The sequence below is a fragment of the Phyllostomus hastatus genome, unplaced genomic scaffold (assembly GCF_019186645.2).
Source record: "Phyllostomus hastatus isolate PE091 unplaced genomic scaffold, TTU_PhHast_1.1 phas_scaffold_501, whole genome shotgun sequence".
Lineage (NCBI taxonomy): Eukaryota > Metazoa > Chordata > Mammalia > Chiroptera > Phyllostomidae > Phyllostomus > Phyllostomus hastatus.
In genome coordinates this window covers 48,505,829-48,525,777 of record NW_025334033.1, presented here as the reverse complement: position 1 = coordinate 48,525,777, position 19,949 = coordinate 48,505,829, and the positions used below count along the sequence as shown (strand labels likewise).

The following is a 19,949-nucleotide window of genomic DNA, read 5'->3' as shown; positions in this document are numbered from 1 at the left end:
CAGGCAGCAAGACAGCCGCAGGGCCCCTTCCTGAGAGACGTGGTGGGGGCAGGGCGGGGCTGAGTTGCAGCCATAAGACAGGCAACAGTGCCCCCCTCCTTCACAAAGAAAAGGCCACCAAGGGTGGCGAGGGCTGCTGTGACACAGACTGGCAAAATCGGAACTGCTTTCTACATCAGAGCTGCTTTGCATTCCATCTAGGGTAGACAGCTGCTTTCACAGGTATGGACTTACCCTCTAGAATACCTTAAAACTCAAAGAACAACTCTCCCTTCCTAATTCCCTCAATCAGAACAGAGAGTAGAAAACCTTCCACAGCATTCTAGATGATTTGTGCCAATTCAGATGACTCATGTATCGCTTTCCCAGACTAAATGGTTGATCACCAGCACTTTCGAGTCCACAAGAGTGCGGAGGGCAGGACCCAGTTAGGGCCTGAGTCACACCATCTACAAGTCCCTCGGCCCTGGGGCCGTCCCCACAAAGGCACCATTTCATTTTGAGGTGTAAAAACAAGTCAAGTCTACAAATCCCTTTATATGAAAAAATAAATCAATATGAGGATGTCATTCCACAAGAAACAAAAAATATCAGTTTACTGAATTGATTTTTTAAGAAAATTTTTAAAAAGGCCTTTTCCCTTTAAAAGGACCCCATTAACACTAAAGATTTTTTTAAATAAGAAAATATATATAAGACATATTACAGGATTATAGCTTAAATATCTTAAATTTCTTGTGTCTGTATTTGGCCTGATGCCCAAAACGACTTACTACCTTGAATCCTGGTCTCACCCCCATGGGAGAGATTTAGTAGCTCCCTGCATAGCAACCCCACTAGATAAGTGTTTCAACTTGACAGCTACAATCTTCTAACACTGGCAACATTTTAATTTAAGATCCTGGGTCCACACAGAAAGGAAAAAAGCCTAAAAATAGTTACATTTAAGTAAAATTTAAAAAGAAGGCATTATTTTAACAAAAATAACAACAAAAAGCATGCACAATGCACAAAAAAACTAAGTTTGATTTCAATAAAAGATGTTTCTGTTTCCCTTCTTGTAATATAGATACAAGATATATGAATCAAGGGGTAAAATGTTTTTGCCTTTATTTGTTCACATGTTAAACATTTAAGCAAAGATAACACTCTGAAAAAAAAAATGAAATCCTCTTTTGATGGTCATCAATCTTTCCCTGGCAATTTATCTATAATTATGTTCTCCAAATGAAAGAATTACTGATCTCTGAATGGAAATGACTATCCAGTTTCCAGTTCCAACAACAACATTCCAAACAAGAACAAGGAATAAAAAGATTTCTCTAACAGCAAAAAAAAAAAAAAAAAAAAGAGAAAAAAAAAGTTTTCCGAATGCAGAAGTTAAACGACTTCAGACACATCTCAGACATGACTAACACGTAAGTGTCTCCAAGGCTCACACTGGGCACAAGAGGAAAGGACAATACAGCAAGGATGTCTGAGGTTTCCACGTGACTGAGATACTGAGGGAAAGCAGAGTGTGCCACCCCAAAACATGCCTTCTGGAATGTTGATGATTTAAAACTGGTTATTTTTTAAGAAACAGAAGACTCAGAAAGAGAAAGAACCCTTAACCTTCCCCCTAACTGCCTGAAGAATTTAGCGAGAGGACTTGCTTCAGGAAGGAAAGTATCATCGCAGATAACTACAGTTTGATGCGAACTACTATGTGATAGGGAGGAACCCGGCAAAACCCTTTTGATCCAAGTCCTGTGTCCCATTAAGGACAGTCCAGCAAACATTTACTTATGAAATATCTGCTCTTCTATCTCCATGTGAATTCCTTTCCTGCCCTCTGAAGTCCCAAACCATAGCTCCCCTCCCACCCCTCAGATGGCATGCAAGCCTTATCTGCCCGATCCCTCCTCAAGCCTCGTGTTCGTATGGAGCCCCTGTACGTACATATGTAGTAACTTCGGTCATTTTCACCCTGGCTGGGTGGCTCAGTTACTTGGAGCATCGCCCCATACACAGGGAGGTCCTGGTCAGGGCACAAACCTAAGTCATGGGTTTGAGCCCCAGCTGGGGCACATGTGGGAGGCAATCAATCACACTGGGGTATGTGTGTGTATCTCTCCCTCGTCAATAAACATATCCTCACGTGAGAATAAATACATGAAATAAATTTGGTTATTTTCTCCTGTTAATCTGTCTCATGTTAATTAATTAGTCTAGCCAGAAGAACCTAAAAGGGTAGGAGAAATAATATTTTTCCTCACCCACAGTTTTGGCAAGGCAGCCAGGACACTTTACTGGCTGGACACTGTTCACTTTGGGAATTTGATTATTAGTCTAGCCAGAAGAGCTTAGAAGGGTAGAAGTAAAATTATTTTTTCCTCTCCCACAGTACTATGTTTCCATACTTCTCAGTCTATTCATAGGACTAGATGCCTCTTTTATAACTGCCGCTGCCAGCACAGGGAACACACTGGCAAATTTGGAAAGCACAGAAGTAAATTCGGTAGCTGTCAAAACTAATTGTCAGAGTGCAGAAAGATGCATAGATTTACCTAAGTCTGCCAAAGGCAAGCATACTGACCACAGTAGGAACAAAGCATTTAAAGCAAAAAAGCAACCACCACATTCTGGAAAGCTCACTGATGACACACTGATGGTCTGAGAATGTCCAGTAGGTGCTGAACCTGCACAGGAGTGTGGAATCCAGGACGGAAAGGAAACTCAGAAGCTGACCAGGCACCGGATTCCGCAAGATAAGATAAACGGCTGTCAGTATGTTGATTAAACTCATCAAACACTTAAAATCTAACATGTTTCAGTGCAGATCACTAAGGTGCCTAGTAATCAGTCTCTGGACAAGTATCTGAGAATAAATTTATAGCCTCTTTCTGTGATCCTGAACTCATTCTCAACTGAGATTTTGAACAACCAATCACATAGTGTATATCTACACTGCCTGAAGTTAAAAACATGCAAAAATCATGTGTGGTAAAAGGACAAACAAAAGCATGAGGAGAAGAAAGACCAAAACCAGGACAGTGGTACCTCAGAGGCAGAAAAATGGCATGGCAGTTAGGGAGGGGTCCATCCCCTGGGTTTTTGATTGTTCCAGGGCATTGGTAAACAGTTGACTTCTCCAGTGTTCGTGGGAGGGCACATATGGATACTTGTTACACTAGTCTCTATGTAGTTTCTATATTTGCAATATTCACACTCGTTTTTGAAAAGCAAACAAGGAATTAGAAGTTTGGGTATAGACTCTTCTAGGAACAGGTCCACACTGCCAAATACACACCTATGCAAGGGAATGATTTTTCAGGCACAGTCCAAAACCCTGTTCAGCATTCACAGCCCACGTGGGCTGACTAAAAGGAAAAACCTTCCAGGGGAGGGGGAGCATCTAAAAGCGATACATCCTATTCTCCTGTCTTTGACCACGAAATCACTACCTGTTAACCGTCAGCTGTGAAGAGCATGCCAGTCAAGAGCAACAGCCCTGCCAGTTTAATTCAGCGGTACTATTTTGCCTCACTTTGCAATTACTCCCACATTACCCAGGAGAAAACTAATGGATTACTAAAAATAAAATGGAAATTAAGTGAATCACTTGGGATGTTTTGGCTCCCCATGCAAACTGGCTTAATGAAAAAGGAAATGTATTGGCTCAAAAGCCTGGACTTCTGGAGGAGAGACAGGCCCCAGGGCTGGCTTCCCTGCCCTCCACTTTGTGTGGCTTCTTGCTCAGACTGCACAGACACCAGACCTCACACTGGCACAGAACCACATCCCGAAGAAGAGAGAGGCAGGCCCTCTCTGTAGCTCTGTTAATTAGAAGACTTCTGCCAGAAACTCCTGGCAAACCTACCTTGGAGTCTCATAGCCTAGAACAAAATGACTGGAGCACTCCTGAAACCACCCCTCTGGCTAGCGCCCTACACTCGCTGATATTTTGTCCTCGATGAGTCGACAGGATTGTGGGGCAGGACTGGCTCTGACCACAGGGCCCAGCCTGGAGCTTCAGTCAGCTCTGCAGCTCCGTAACATGGGGGATCGACTGGACACACGACATGGCTCCAACCCTAATGCCCATTCCACTAGCACACGGGTGCACGGAGCAGCCTGAGCAAGACTGTTTATCACTATCACAATGTACATGTACATTTGGCTAAAGATTCCAGACGCAGATGACCAAATAAATTGACCCCTTTGAGAAAAGTAGATTTTGAAAACTTTGATTCTAAATTTCCACTGCTCCAATGAGAAATTTAAAGACAAAGCACATTTTAAAGAAGGTAGGTCATAGGAAGTATGGTACAGTACTTACTATAGTCTTGTGCCATGGCTACAGAAATTTTGACAATTAGCATCCCCAGTAATAATGCACAACCTGAGAAAAAAACAGAAGTAACAAGTTAAAAATAGTTTAAAATAGAGAAAGTTAGTACACAAGAAATTTCACTAAAATAAAAGTTACATAACAAAAGTTTCATCTTTTTAAAAGGCAAACCAGCCTTTTAAAAGCAAGCAGCTACACTTAAATTAGAAATTAGAAAAAAGTATCTGTAGTATTAGAGTATCTCTAAATATTTTCAAGTTCAAATCATCTGTGTCTATTGTAGATCTGAACACCAAAAAACAAAAGAAACAAAATATATTTTAATCAAGTAATACTGTTCTGGAAAGCTATTTATAAAATTGAAACAAAAACAGAATTATTAAATTGATCTAAAAAATCATGTACTCTAACCCTACAACACGTATCTACTATATTCAATTTGATACAACCTAAAATTAGATAAATGAGCTTCAGTTTCTAAATGTCTAATCTCAGACATCTGAGGAAATAACAGTTCTCAAAAAGTACACATTTCTGACTCAAATATTTGATACCGCATCTTCATAAAATCTTTGAATATTCAGCATGGATATAGAATGCTCAGGAAACACACCCTTAGAAATGGGGACTCTGAGAGCCTAGAGCAGTTTTTAATATTAAAAAATGGAAGATAAAAACTTTGTTTCTACCCAGAGGAGAGGACAAATAACAATCCAGCAAATCACACTCTTAGTTAAGCAGGACTTACATATATAAAAATCTATTGATGCCGTGGTGTTTCCCGGGGAGAGTGTGCCCTGACAAGGCTGGGGACAGCTACTGCCCACGCATCTACAAACACCACGTCTAGTTTCACTGCCCTCAGTGTACGAGCGATTCAGCCGTGTTGCTGGCTTCAGTTACAGTTTGTAGGGGAGGAAGAAAACTTCCTCTACCTTCTCAGGGTCAGTTCCTGGGGGCATGCAAGTGAAGCTGACAAAGAAATTAATAGGAGGAAAGGCATTATTTCTTTATTGATGTGAATATTTTTACATGCGTAAGGATATCCCAGAAAGGAAGTAAAAACTCAAGGAGGCAGTTAGACCCAAGGACTTATATGCCATTTTAACAAAGGGCAATTAATTTTAGAGAAGTGACTAGGCAAAGGAAAAGGCATGGATTCCTAAGGATGATAAATTGTGGTATGATGAGTAGGAAATGTACGGCAGATACCAACTGGTGAGTAAGACTTGTTATGCAGACTCACTTTCTGGTGCTAGAAATCATTCTCTTCTTTTGGTCTGGAAGATGTGTGCACCTTTGAAAATGAAAATGTATGCCCTGCTTTCAGGCACACAGAGGGAAGCCCATTTCTCAATTTCCTGATCCCCTTCCGGTTCAGAAAAATAAAAAAATAAAAACACCTTAAAAAATAAAGATGCAAGTCAGAATAACGATATTTTCCATACATATATCCTCCAAGGGACTCAGAATACATAAAGAATTCACATAAAGCAATAAGAAAAGGACAGGCCACCCAAACAGGATACCCAAAGTGTCAGTAAGCGTACGAAAAGGTGCTCAACTTCATCCAGCATCGAGGAAATACACATTAAAACCACAGTGACATCAAATTACATACTGATCAAAATGACTAAACATGAAAATCTGAGGACACAAAGTACTAGGATCTGCAGCGATTCAGCTCTCATTCGTTGCTGGTGGGAGTGTGACCTGGAGAACTGTGCAGCAGCGTCCACTGACGCAGAGCGCAAATACACACTGTGGCCCAGCTATGCCACTCCCAGGGAAACGCCTACCAGCACGCACCTCCAGAGGCATCAGTCCCAAACACACATACAGGAATATCCAAAGAAGTAAAAAACTCAGTAACAAATAAATTGTAGAATATTCATATAACTGAATGCTATATACCGGGGGTCAGTCAGCTTTTTTCTGCAAAGGACCAGACAGTAAATATTTTTGGCCATAAAGTCTCTCTGCCCTGTTGCACAACTATTCACCTCTGCCTTTGGAGTGTGAAAACAGCCACAGACAATATGTAAATGAATGGGTGTGACTGTGTCCCAATAAAACCTTATTTACAGAAATAGACAGCCAGCACAAGCCATAGTTTCATTGTTACAGAGTAATGAATATATATGAACTATACTCAATGCAACAATACAAATGAATCTCAGAAACATAATGTTGAAAATATATTGCATGATGCCATTTTATAAAGCTCAAAAATAGGTAAAATTATCTAAGTCAGCACCGTAGTTACCTTTGAGTGTGGGGAACAGCAGAGACCAGGAGAGGGGACAAGGGATAATCTCGTGGGCCAGTGATGCTGGAGTCCCTGATGTGAGTGGTGGTTTCATGATTATGTTCAATGTGGGAAAATTTATCAAAGTGTTCACTTAGGACTCACTTGTCTTTGTATGTGTTACACTGGCATTAAAAAGTAAAATATTTTATTTTTTTTAATAAATAAAGGATAAAGGTCAGTTCTGTAAGTGGACGCTTTCTCACAGCTCACTCTCCCTGGACATCGGACACTCTGCTGCACCAGCGAGCCATGTGTCCTCACAAGGTGTGATCGTGAAGCCTCCCCTTATTGAATGTGATGTCTGCACGGCAACCAACCCTCTGTTCTGAATCCCAGGTAGGACTGCAGAGAATGGGCTGTGATCGGAGGGACACACGGGAGTGTCAGGAGGAGAATGCAGCACCCAGGGAGTGAGGGAGAGTAACAGATGGAGGATTAAGAGACTGGAGGAAATGAGTCCCTACATGTTAACATAATCTGCTGAATAATCTATACAGATGAGAAAGTAACATAAACAGCTTAGAAACACAATTTGGAAGGTCGGTGAACTTGCATTGTGGACAAAAATAATGACATCTTAAAAGCTGACTAGGGTTCTTAAAAGACTGTTAAAGGGTTTTATTTCCAGGACAATTTCTTCCAATCTGAAAGATTAAGTGGGCAGAAAATCTCAGCTCTTTGAGTGAGGAGGAAACCCTGCAAGATCAAACGGTCCTGGACTTTCCAGGCCTGCATGTTTTAAGCCATTTCTATGCCTTGATGTCATCGTGTCCCTGTACACTGGGTCTAAAATTTAATTGAATATTGTAACTTTCCAGGGGTCATAAGAAGCCATTACATTACCAGGGTTATGCCCAAATATATTAGGAGTGGCAGAGAATATAAAAATTCCAAGGACAGCAAGATCCACGGGCATCACATTATATGGATTCACATACGAGTATAAGCTATAGCATGAGTGAAATAAAGAGCAAAGGCATAAAGAATAAATAAGTGAAAAGAACTGAAACCCATTCCCTACACAGCATTTCCCACACAACTGATTACGTGTGAGAAACTGAACTGGATGCCAAGACACACGTATGCATCAATAATTTAAACTGTCATAAAAGTCACACAGTACTACAAGTGCTATGGGAAGAACTGTTACTAACAAATGTAGGAGAAGTGAAGTAAGGAGAGGAGGGCAAGGAAAGGAAATCTTCACATAGTAGGTATGAGTTAAAATGGGTTTTGAAAAATTAAAGATGAGCAGGGTAAGAGGGAATAGACCATCATTCCAAGCAGAGAGAGAGAATGTCCGAAGGCTTGGAGGCATGAATAAGCCAGTCAAGGCTGAAGAATAACAAAAAATCCGAGGCAGCCTGAGCATGGTGTACGAGAATGAGCTAAAACGGAGGTGATGGCGGGACTTGACAATTGCACTGCGTTTGAATTCTACTTCATAGGCAGTAGGGAGCCACGGGGGCCGGGATCAGAGGAATGAGAGTGGAACACAGGAATAGAGGGGAAGTGGGTGTTCTCCTACTACATCTTTTTATGTAGTTTTGACATTTATAGCCATGTGAATGTTTCACAAAATTTAAAAAGTAAATAATTAAAATCAACCCACATTTAGGGTTAACTCAAAATGAAACACAATCAGAAACTGCATTACCCACGCACAACATCACCACACGTAGGGGAGCACAGCAAAAAAAAAAGTAGCCTACCCAGTATCTTGACTGTATTCTGAAGCTAGAGACAAAACAAATAAAGGGACAGAGCCAGAATCAACTCTATGATATTGGACTTGAATCGCAGATATCATGGTTTTTAATATATATTTCCGTAGATGACAGATAGATAAATATAGATAGATACATGTACGTGTGCGTATGTATGTATCTAATAATATTATTATATACTGTGCATATACAATAAACTATAAATTGTACACATATATAATAATCTCCCAGTTTTTCCTCTGAGAGAACCTAGGATAATGATGCCCCACAGCAAGGAGCACACCTGACACCCAGGTGTTTGTTTCTAAACACTGCTTTCCGATAATTAAAAAAGGAGAGATGTACTTAGAGAAATTTCTAGTTGCAAAGCTGGAGTAGGGAAAGGATCAGATGAACCTGGAACAGCTTATGGTACAAGAAAATAAGAAAGGGCTCAAAAAAGATGGGGACTTATTGAGAGGACATTAGTCTCAACCTAAGGGGTCAAATCTACGACAATTTGAGAAATAAAAAATTACATTAATAGATTATAATAGAGTAAAGCAAATATCCATGAGTCCATACTCATAAAAATAAATACCTGAATACTTAAATAAATGGGGGAAGGAGGATGAAATTTAATCCATACTCCACTCTCTATATAAATCAACTCCAAGATTATAAAACCTTTAGTAGACAATAAAACTATACTTTATGGCCTCAGAATAAGTTAACAATACAAAGAAGAAAAATAAATTCACTCTGCCATTAAAATAAAGAAGTTCTGTTCTTTAAAAGACATCATACAGAAAATAAAATAAAACATAAATTAGGAAATATATAACCAATAAAATATAAGATCTAGAATATATCTCTTACAAATTTATAAGACAATCCAAGAGAAAAGGGGATGGAAGTTATAAAAGAAAATGCAAAAGGTCCTTAAATACAGGAAATAATATTTAGTTTCGTTGATAATTAGAGAAATACAAATAAAAAGTGCCTTTACACACCCACCAGCTGGTCTAAGTTTAAGAAGCCAGACCACGTTGGTGTGTGGCAGAGCTGTGTGTGGAGCAACGGAAACGTCAGAACGTCAGAACGTCAGTCTCTGGTGGGGGCGGCAGGACGGCACCACCACTCTGAAAATGGTCAAGGGTGAGCATAACGAGCCAGCTGGCAATTCCAGCACTAAGTTATATGGTCACGTCTGTCAACTGTTCATAAGAAAACTGCAGACCACCGAAATTCCAACAGGAGAATAAAAAAGCAAAATGTTTGCTTTTGCAGCAAAATCACTGAACTCTGATACTAAATGCAACAGTGTGGAAAAATTCAAGTGGACAGTATCCCTAAATACTTTGTCAGAAAGCAATTAGTTATAAACTAAAATTTTAAAAGTTAGATGACAAACTCACTGAAGGCTGGCTCAACACCACATAACAGTCATTAAACGCTTCCCATAGTTTTGTGCTTGGTGGTGTGAACGTTTCCAAGACAGACAAACAAGTCCTCCAAGAGATAGTAACATAATCCTCTCTAGGTCTGATTACAGTATCAAGCCAAACACTAGGTTAAACAAAACAAAACTGTAGTTCTTCTTGTTATTTTCAAAAGATGGCACTTAAATTCCCCAAGTCTATGTACAACACTTGAAAAGGCATCATCCACACTGGAGCTTTTCCAAAGGAAAAAAGTACTTAAAGATCTCTAAAATCTGTTACTTTGTTAGGTGGCTACCACAACAGGTGTGATTGCCTCTCTTAGGCTCATACCAATTGACTTCGAATTCATTTAAAAGTATATTTTATACAGACATAAAATTATACATATTTTCTACCAAAAATTATATATACATACACATGTATAAAAAACTTTAACTTTTCAAACCAATACAGCTGGATGGAAAACAAAACCCTCATGTGAGCACAGCCACCCAGTCATGTCCACTACCCTCTGCCCGTGGTCAGCACTGCCCTCACCACCACTTGCTAAGCTCACTCACCCGGCCGAGGTCAGAACAAAGTGCGCTCAGGAGCCTACTAACCACCCTCAAAGCACAGGCTCGTCACACCATATAAGGCTAACAAATTTTTAACAACGGAGAAAAGCATAAACTGTGTATTTAAATTTGGCATCTAAGACACAATATATTTTTCTTGATTTTTAGATGTTACATAATAATGTTCAGAATTTAGGATATTGTGGTCCGTATTTTGTATAGGTGGGGGTGTGCACAAAATCTTCACAGCAGGTGGTAAATTACATAAAGACATCAAGTGACAGTCCTAGCTGATTCAGCTCTAATTCATTTTGTTTGCTTTCTAACAGCACTATTTTAAAAAGAGCAGTTCCATGGTCCATAGAACAGATTTCTATTTTAAGCAGAAGTGACAATCTTTACTTACGTAAGAAGCAATTACACGGGCTAACAGAAGAAATGAACTGCAATGGGATACACTAGAGATATCTTAAGGGAAACCATTAGTTTCATTCTCAAGGGTATGTACTAAGTGTATCAGTCTGACAGTCATTGAATTGATTAAGCCATAATTTTGCTACATGAATTCTCCATTCTTTTTTTTTTCCAGAGCACACTGAATAATCAGAAGGCAGTGTTTGCTTTCCTCTCTACAGTAACAACTGTGCATTTGGCCTGAATTCTAAATAACCAGGTTCTTTATGAAAATTTTGAAATTCAGCCAACATACAGATCTTTTCACTAAAAATAAGCACGAAGCAAACAGGCTCAATTCATAACTGTCATATTTACTCAAATGGGAGACCATTCTTCTCAGACAAGTTGGGTAAACATGCAAAGACCTCACATCACCATACATGCTCTACTGTCACTAAAAACAATGTTGCTGTTAAGAACTTGAAGCATGAATATTCAATTGGATGTTTGACGACATTGGTGTCTATGGCTTAAAATCTATTAATAGAATATTTAACTAATCAAGACAGTGTCTTTCTACATTGGTTCAGCCTACACACTAGGGGGCATGGTTGGTTTTATATGTTAAACTGGCTAGGATATGGTACCCAGTTATTTCATCAAGTATTGATACTCTAGGTGTTGCTGTGAAGGTATTTTGTAGATGCTACGATCAGCTGACTTTTAAGTAGAGGAGATTACCCTTGGTAATGTGGGTGGGCCTCCTCCAATCTGTTGAAAGCCTTAATCTCAAAGACTAAGATTTCCTAAAGAAGAAATTCTACCTCAAGACTTACACATCAACTTGTGTATTCCTACTGGTTCTATTTTTTATACACAATCTGGATTGCTACGTTGGACAAAATGGGAATCCCACTATGACTTTTACAGGTTTTTAAATTTAAAGGCATACAAGTAAAGAAATGTCTTAATTTAATTCAATCTCACCTGGGGAAACAAAGGCATCAGGAACCTACCAAAAGTACAGCTAATGGCTGAGATGCTCCCCGACTAACTAAAACAGAAGTAAACTGTGAGATGTGCACCACAGTATGGGTATAAAAAAAAATGCTGAGGGAAGAGCAGGAGAACATAAGTTCTCGCTTCGGGTCTGGGAAAGGAGGCGGTGGGAGGGAAGGAAATCGGGCAACACAAACAGAGAATGCCACACCTGAGTGAAGGTGTCCAGGTAAGAACTTACTCATCTAAGTTTTTTAAGCTAACAATGTCTTGGGACTCACCATGTTCCAGGTGTTTTACCTTGACTCTCCCATCTGACTGGTCACAATAATGTGAAGTGGCAGATGCTATTATTTATCCATAATTCCCAGGAGGGATGGAAGGGTTAGAGACATAATTCTACAAGGTGACACAGCCAGTAAGTAGTAGTAGAAGCCAATTTTGAACATAGGCATTGAGTTTAGCTACTAGATGATATGCTTCCCTAATAGTATCTCCCAGGAGGAACAGGGCAAAACCATTCCAAACCAAAAACCCTTATGAGCAAAGTCATAGACATAATGGAAGTAAATGGCAAACTATATTTGAGATCTGTAAATGCAGAGAGGGGATTAAAGGGAAATGGCATGAGCAGAAGTAGAAAAAGCAAAACTGTATAAAAAGAAAAGATGTCTTGGTCAAAACTGTTAATACCCCACAAATTTACCTTTTTGTCCCTCCTCCTATCTCTTATAAATTTAATAAGAAATATAAAAATACACATAAATTCACAGAAATGCAGGAAATCCCAGTACAGATGACATTGGCAGACCAGAGGAGTGAGAAATTCTAGGAAATAGAAAGCATTCAGATTGAAGGCAAAACTCAACAGATCTGAAAGACGAGTAACTCCTTAGAAATAAGAAGCTAGAGCTCCAGAATACTCTTCCTAGCAGAACCTAGAAAAAACTAACAACTATGTCAGCAGATTCTGGGGGAAGAAGCATAACACGTATGATGAACCAGGTAATTAAAGAAAATGACACTGATATCAGTCCATTTGCGCTCTGTGACAAGCTATGGGTGGCATTAGCCCCTACATTAAAGCCACGAGAAATACCAGAGTGATCCTTGGAAGTGGAGGTCCCCGACACTGTTCCAGAAAACTTACAACTTGCAGTTTACCTGCTCTCGGAAAGCAAAAAACCCACACAACTTATGGGAAAATCCACCCCACCCAGTATGGCTTGCCCACCTGTCATGGCTCCTACAAATCAAGCCCCAGAGGTCCTGTGGGGGAACAGAATCTCTACGACACTGAATTTGAACTCTTGGTTTTATCATTTGCTACAAATAAACATATGATAACAAAGTAAAGAGAACTTAGAACACGACCCCCCTCAACATGTGTATTTGGACTGCTATTTTGAGTTAAAGGGACTTAAAAAACAACAGGTGCATATAGGCACTGTGACCTCCCTTTTCCTCCAGAAAACAGGAGATGAAACTCCCGTGTGAAAGATGCTCTCCCCACACCTGGAGGAGAAGAACGCTCTGATCATCAGCGACAGGGAGCTGAGGCTGAGAAAAATTTGTGCAAGCAAAGCTTTTAAAAATAACCCTATTATCTTCCTTTAACTTCCTCATATATTTTACTTTTTCCCAATGACTGCTCTTTGTTCTACCTAATATATACACGCTTGGGCCTAACTGGGTTTTTCTGTGTCTTCATCTTCCTGTGAAAGCTACCATGTACATGTTTAAGAAAAAAAATTGTAAGCTATTCTCCTGCTAATCTATGTCAACCTACTTCTTGGGCCCAGCCAGAGACCCTAGGAGGGTGGAGGAAAAACTTATTTACCTTCCCTACACATCCATTCTAGGAAATCAGCAACATGAAAAGAAGTATCAAGTTCAAGAATACTTAAGAAGAATAATTAATATGGAAAAACAACATATTTTAAAGTATAAAATAGTTCCTCAGCAAAGTCAAGGAAATATGGCACCCACAAAAAAGGCAATGCTTATTTTGGGCTAAAGCAAGATTACTGAGCAGCAGAAACATGAAGGGTAGACCGGCGTCAGGCCGTGCGGGTTGCGGCGGGACTCCACACCCGGGGTCCCATCCCCAGTGGACACAGTGAGCTCCATCCACTGTCCCCTCCCTCGGCCTCTTCCCTTCTGCCCAGAAACATGTTCAACTCTTCCTTAATTCATAAAAAACCTTTTCCTTGGCCCAGATCTCTCTCCAAAATTAAGAAGTAACGAGGGAGAGAGGTGTTGATGATGATTTGGAAGTTCCTACCTCAGATACCTGGTTCTCCCAGCAGGTGAACACAGAAACAAAGGGAAGAACGGGAAATACAGGAGCACTTGGTGATAACTTACAAAACGTGAAGAGCCTTTACAGGATGAGGTTATAAACTAAGAGCCTATAAACTGAACTTGGTCCACAGGTATATTTTCTTTGGCCCATGCAGTGTTTTACAAGAATTCAAAACCAACCCTTAAAACTCAGGCTATTTAACATGCAAGTCCTGATTTACAGCTTCTCTTGAAACACAGGGAGATCTGGTAACCGGGGCCCCTGATCCCCCACAGCAACAACGGCGGGAGCCAAACAGCCTGCCTGGGGCCTGCGTCTCCCACTCTCCCCCGTCCCCGGCACCATCCTCCTCGACCCGAGCCTATGTCAAACGGCCATTTATCACTCCACTCTCTCTGCTGTTTTTCTTAGTGTAGAAAAATATTTTTTCTTATCCAAAGGCCTGCTTTTACTCATCTACATTGTTGGCCAGGCACTTAAGCTTGTGAATCGGCTGTAAAAGAACGGGGTCAAGAGAGGAATTGAAAATATGGCTGGTAAGAGAAGCCAGGGCTCGGGCTGTGGTTTAAGGTGGGCTTGAAGTAGTCCAAAATGGAAGACGGCGGGGCTCAGAAAAAGAATGTATGAAAGGAGATGAGAACTATGGACAGAACTTCAGGAAATACCCATCATGTCCATAAAAGAAAGGTAACAGTTAGGTGGTGGTAAATGAAAGGCACGTTCAAGGAGAAAGAGGTTCAAGAAAGATTTCAAAATGAGTTAAGTTGATGGTGCAGATTACAGCCCAGATCTATCCAGTTGTGAGATTAGTGTCACAGAAAGAGATTGGAGTCCATTGTTAAATAAACAGAAAAAAAAAAAAAATCAGGCCTAAACTGCCCATGAAACTGTATTCTGTATCAATTGGTTAAGGTTAATTTAGAAAGGCATCTCTCTCACTACTGTCAATAAAAATGTTACACCAAGAACTGAAAAGCCCCCCCTGGCTGGTGTAGCTCAGTGGATTGAGCACAGGCTGGGAACCAAAGTGTCCCAGGTTCGATTCCCAGCCAGGGTACATTCCTGGGTTGCAGGCCATAACTCCCAGCAACCGCACATTGATGTTTCTCTCTCTCTCTCTCTTTCTATCTCCCTTCCTTCCCTCTCTAAAAAAAATAAATAAATAAAATCTTTAAAAAAATGGCTATGTCCTAAGAAAATTAAAAAAAAAAAAAGAACTGAAAAGCCATTTTTCATTGACCAGAATTACCATATGATATCTAAATTACTTAAGTTTTATCTTATATGTTAAAAGCATTTTTTAATACAAAGGCAGAAAAAATATTAGACACAATTCAACAACAATATCTTCCTCAAATTGTTGCATATAAGTGGTAGTATAATCACTTATACTACCATGGTGAGAAAACTGGCTTAAGTTAACAAAGGGAAAAAGTTACCAAATTTTCCTCCAAATTTCTATGTAACAAGGAGAGGGGGAAAGTTCATTTAATACGAGATTTACAAGGATTTAAAGCATCACACTTAATAAGCAGGACTACCTCTGCAAATTTGAGTTAAAAAAATACAATTTAGAAATTCTACCATCTAAATAGGCTTCTCTGTTAACGGCTTTTGTCCCAGATTACTAGATATATTGGATATATAACATGGATAGAATCCCTAAGGCAATATTAATTAAATATTAAACATATGGGAAATGCTCACCCTCATTAATAATCAAGAAATATTAAAGCAAAAATGTAGTCATCATTTTAGAAATATTAAATTACCAAAGTAATATTTTGTACACTTGTAACTATTAAATTAGCAAAATAATTTTTGTACATTTGACAGTGGTAAGCCTGAATTAAAACTGCTTGTGGCCCTGGCTGTTGTGGCTCAGTGGATTGAGCGCAGTCCTATGAACCAAAGGTCGCCAAATGAATTCCCAGTCAGGGCACACACCTGGGTTGCAGGCCAGGTCCCCAATAGGGTGGCATGCAAGAGGCAACCACACATTGATGTTTCTCTCCCTCTCTTTCTCCCTCCCTTCCCCCTCTCTAAAAATAAATAAATAAAATTTTTTAAAAAATTGCTGTGGCCCTGTAAACTGGGATCTCATCTTTAAAAATAGGCAATGTTTAGCCAAATGTTCAAAACCCTTGCAATCAATGGCACTCTCAGGAATGAATTTTATGGAAATAATGCAACAGAAGCAAAATGTTTTGTGAATGAAAATATACTCTGCTACAATGTTATTCTAAACAAAACATCTATAAAACTGTCCAACAATAGAAATATTATATAGAAAATTATAGTTTACCAACACTATAATCTATAGTTTACTGTCTTTTAATGGGACAATAATAAAGACCATATGGACCACAGAAAAATAACTGGTATCATGTGAAGGTAGAAAATAAAATAATATGCCTACCAAGATTACAACCAGGAGGAAAAAAAAGAAAGAAAAATGTGCTGGCATGCAGTCAAGCCAAGGATGGAAATACTCAAAAAGTGGAAATAATTAATAATATACTGGAACAATAGATACATGAAGCGTTTCTCTCATGTTTCAATATTCTTTTAATAATCCAGTAGATGAAACAGGAAGGAAATTTGGCACCATGGGATTATAAAACCCGCACGAAGATGAAAACTGGAGCCTTAGTGAGGTGGGAGGACAGAGAGCGCTGGCAGAGCTGAATGAATGTGCGAGCAGTAAGAGTTTTAACAAATGAACTAAAATTAGAAAGCTACTGGGACTCAGAGAGCAGTTTCAGCAAAATGGTAGGGGCATAAATCGTATGCAAAGAACTGATTAAGTAACGCAGGTAAGGAAGTGTCTGGGACTCAGGCAATGCTGGGATAGAAGAAACAGGTGGTAATCTGAGGGAAAAAAGAGATGTAATTGTAGTTTGGGGAAGAATCAGGGTTGAGAAAAGTTTTTTAGGCTACAATCTAGGAGAGTGAAAAATCGAGCAGTAAATGAGAAACTGAAATTTTGGAAACAATGACACGTCTCTGGAGGCCGCATGGCACAAAGACTCAAGTGCATGGAGCAGGATTTGGCTCTTTAGTCTCTGTCCCTGAAGAACACTCAATTTATCTACAGAATTGATACTTCAATGAAAATTTTTATATCTTCTTAAAGTAAGAAACACTGATTAGAACATGTCTCCAACAGTGTCTGAACTTTTAAAGACAAGCAATACAACACAAATAAATGATTTTCAGAGTGACTTCTAAAGAAGCTAGAGGTCCTAAGCTAAACCTCACATAAAATAATTGTGTCAGCATGATGAATGTTTTGCATGAATCTAAAATTCACATTTTTCTTTAACATTGCTGAAATCAGGATGTATCTTATTATCAGTGACATACATCTGAGCATTGTATCATAGTTTAAAAGGCTGTGGTGTTTTCTCTCAATGATATATAAGTTAATGATATGTCTTACAGCTGAAAGCATCTTAAACTCAGTAACATGTGGTATCCCTCTGTTCTTATAAATTACTCTCCCATGTTACTATACTACTACAATGGAAAAGAGAAAAGAGAGGGGAATAAAAACTTGGCACATGCTATTTTAAACCACTTTACCTTATAAAATATGAAATTGTGAACATTTCACCAGGCATATTTCTGACCCCGTAATTACATGATCCTTGTGGTCCTGATTCAACAGAGTTTATTCACGCTCATGAATGCGGAACACCAGCCACGCACGTGCACATTTCTGTCTCACAGCTCTCCAGGTAATGGCAGCTGTCTTACACGGCAAGAAAATGGACATTGTGGAGAAAAGGACAACTAAACCAGCATACTTTCCCTTCAACATAATATACTTTAAAACACAATACTTTTCCATTGAACAAAAATCAGAGGAAAGGCCATTTTTACTGAAAATATTAAACTTTAATAGAAATATTAATTTAAAAACTATCACTTAGGGAAATTTAAAATGCATATTCACATCTTTGCAAGTTTTTTATAAATCTAAAATTATTCCAAAATAGTTTACTAAAATCAGTAATTATATACATGCATATTAACAAGTTTTACTGGCAATTTCATTGGTGCGTGAACCTCAACAAATGGGTGGTCCTACAAACAGGAAGAGAATCACAGAAATGGAGATCCATGGAGGGTTATCAGCAGGGTGGGGGCAGGGGGATGGGGGAAAAGGTATGGGAAATAAGAAGCATAGATGGTAGGTACAAAATTGACAGGGGGAGCCGTAGGAATAGTATGGGAAATGTAGAAGCCAAAGAAGTTATATGTACAACTCATGAACATGAACTAAAGGCAGGGAATGCGGGTGGGAGAGGGTGTGCAGGGTGGAGGGGAATAAAGGGGGGAAAAATGGGACAACTGTAATAGCATAATCAATAAAATATATTTTTTAAGTGGGTTGTCTGGAAAGGTAAAAGTCCAAAGAAAAATACTTAATGAAACATTCATAGCATCAAACATCTTTGGAAATTACCATAATCAACAACAATTAGCCACTCCAAACTGCAACGCACTACACATTTTTTAATGTTTTACAACTAAGGAAACCTAACTTGCCAGCCAATAAATTTATTATACCCCTCCCTATGCAACTGGAAATGCACAAGACAATCAAATTAGTGAAATTAGCATCTTAAAATGTTTCTACAGAAGAATTGACTTATGTTAGGTCAGTGATTTACCCATAAAACATTTTAAAGTGATTCTGAATATAAAGGTGGGTTCAACATCAAAGCCAAAATAGGCGCCATGCCAGAAAATTCCTTCACGACCTTCTAGTTGCACAACTTTGCAATTTACAAAGACTTTCACGAGCACTATTCTTTGAATAAAATGAGCTACTCTATTAAACATAACTCCAGATGCTGCCATTTTTTAATATTATCCATACTTTTCGAGGCTAAACTTGGACAAAGTTCATCACACTAATATATATTAAGCACATTTTTTCAATGGAGGTCCCGAGTATGACTACAAAATTTCAATAGCATCAGCCAGGACAGATGTTACATAATCATGACCCAAGACACTGCAATTCATTTTGTCCTATATACAAGGGAAATACACAGTAAATGCACAACCTCCAGGACTTTACCACTGTCCTCTATAAAAAGTGAAGACAACATTTTCTTTTTTTACTTGCTAATTGATTTTCATCCCTTTTAAAAACATTTTCTGATTATTTCATGTAAGCATCACATTATGTGAGGAGAAACAAACGGTTCGTGCCCTCAAGAACACGACAGCATCCGGGGAAAGAAACAGAAAGAACCTTAACATACGGCAGATTATGTTAAGTGCTAGAGTTTTATGAAAACACAAAAATGATAAAATTATATTAGCTAATAAGTAGGTTACACCGTAAGTATATTTACATTATTGCAAATAAAAAATATTCTCTCTGGACTAACAGGATCACTAGTAATAAGACCTTATCAGCACCTTATTTTTAGTTTTCTGCGACATTATTTTTAAACACTGACAGGTTTCATATTCCCTAAACCCACTATAGTTTATTCCTTCCCTAACAGCCAAGAAATTTTGTGTTTGACCTTCTAAAATATTCAGACTTCACAAAGATCTTTATAGTAGTATAATACTGTGATAAATTGTGTTAAGAATTATATCTTTAGTCATTCAGGTGACCAAATATGTAGATGACCTTTGTTCAGTCAGCTTCCAGGCTCACAACTCTCGAAAACTCTTGGAATTTCCTAAGTGATGGGAGCTTAATTATTTAATATTGATGAGGTGACTTTTGGAAAGCAACCAGGGTAGGGTCTCGTTGCCAATGGAGCCAACCATTTGATTAGAGAGTTGGAACTTTCAATCCCACCCCGCCCCCCAATCTCCAGGGAGGGGGCAAGGATAGGAGGGGTCCATGATTTCATCAATCATGT

At 39.0% G+C, this 19,949-nt stretch overlaps 1 protein-coding gene across 10 annotated transcripts in view; it reads right to left on the bottom strand.

The window, feature by feature from the left end:
* SIPA1L1 (signal induced proliferation associated 1 like 1) overlaps positions 1-19,949 on the bottom strand; it is a 330,102-nt gene that overhangs the window by 170,856 nt on the left and 139,297 nt on the right. For all 10 annotated transcript variants that reach the window (XM_045822209.1, XM_045822208.1, XM_045822219.1 and 7 more), the window contains one exon: positions 4,322-4,384. The gene's annotated coding sequence lies outside the window, so the exon portion shown is untranslated. The remainder of the gene's footprint in view (positions 1-4,321; positions 4,385-19,949) is intronic.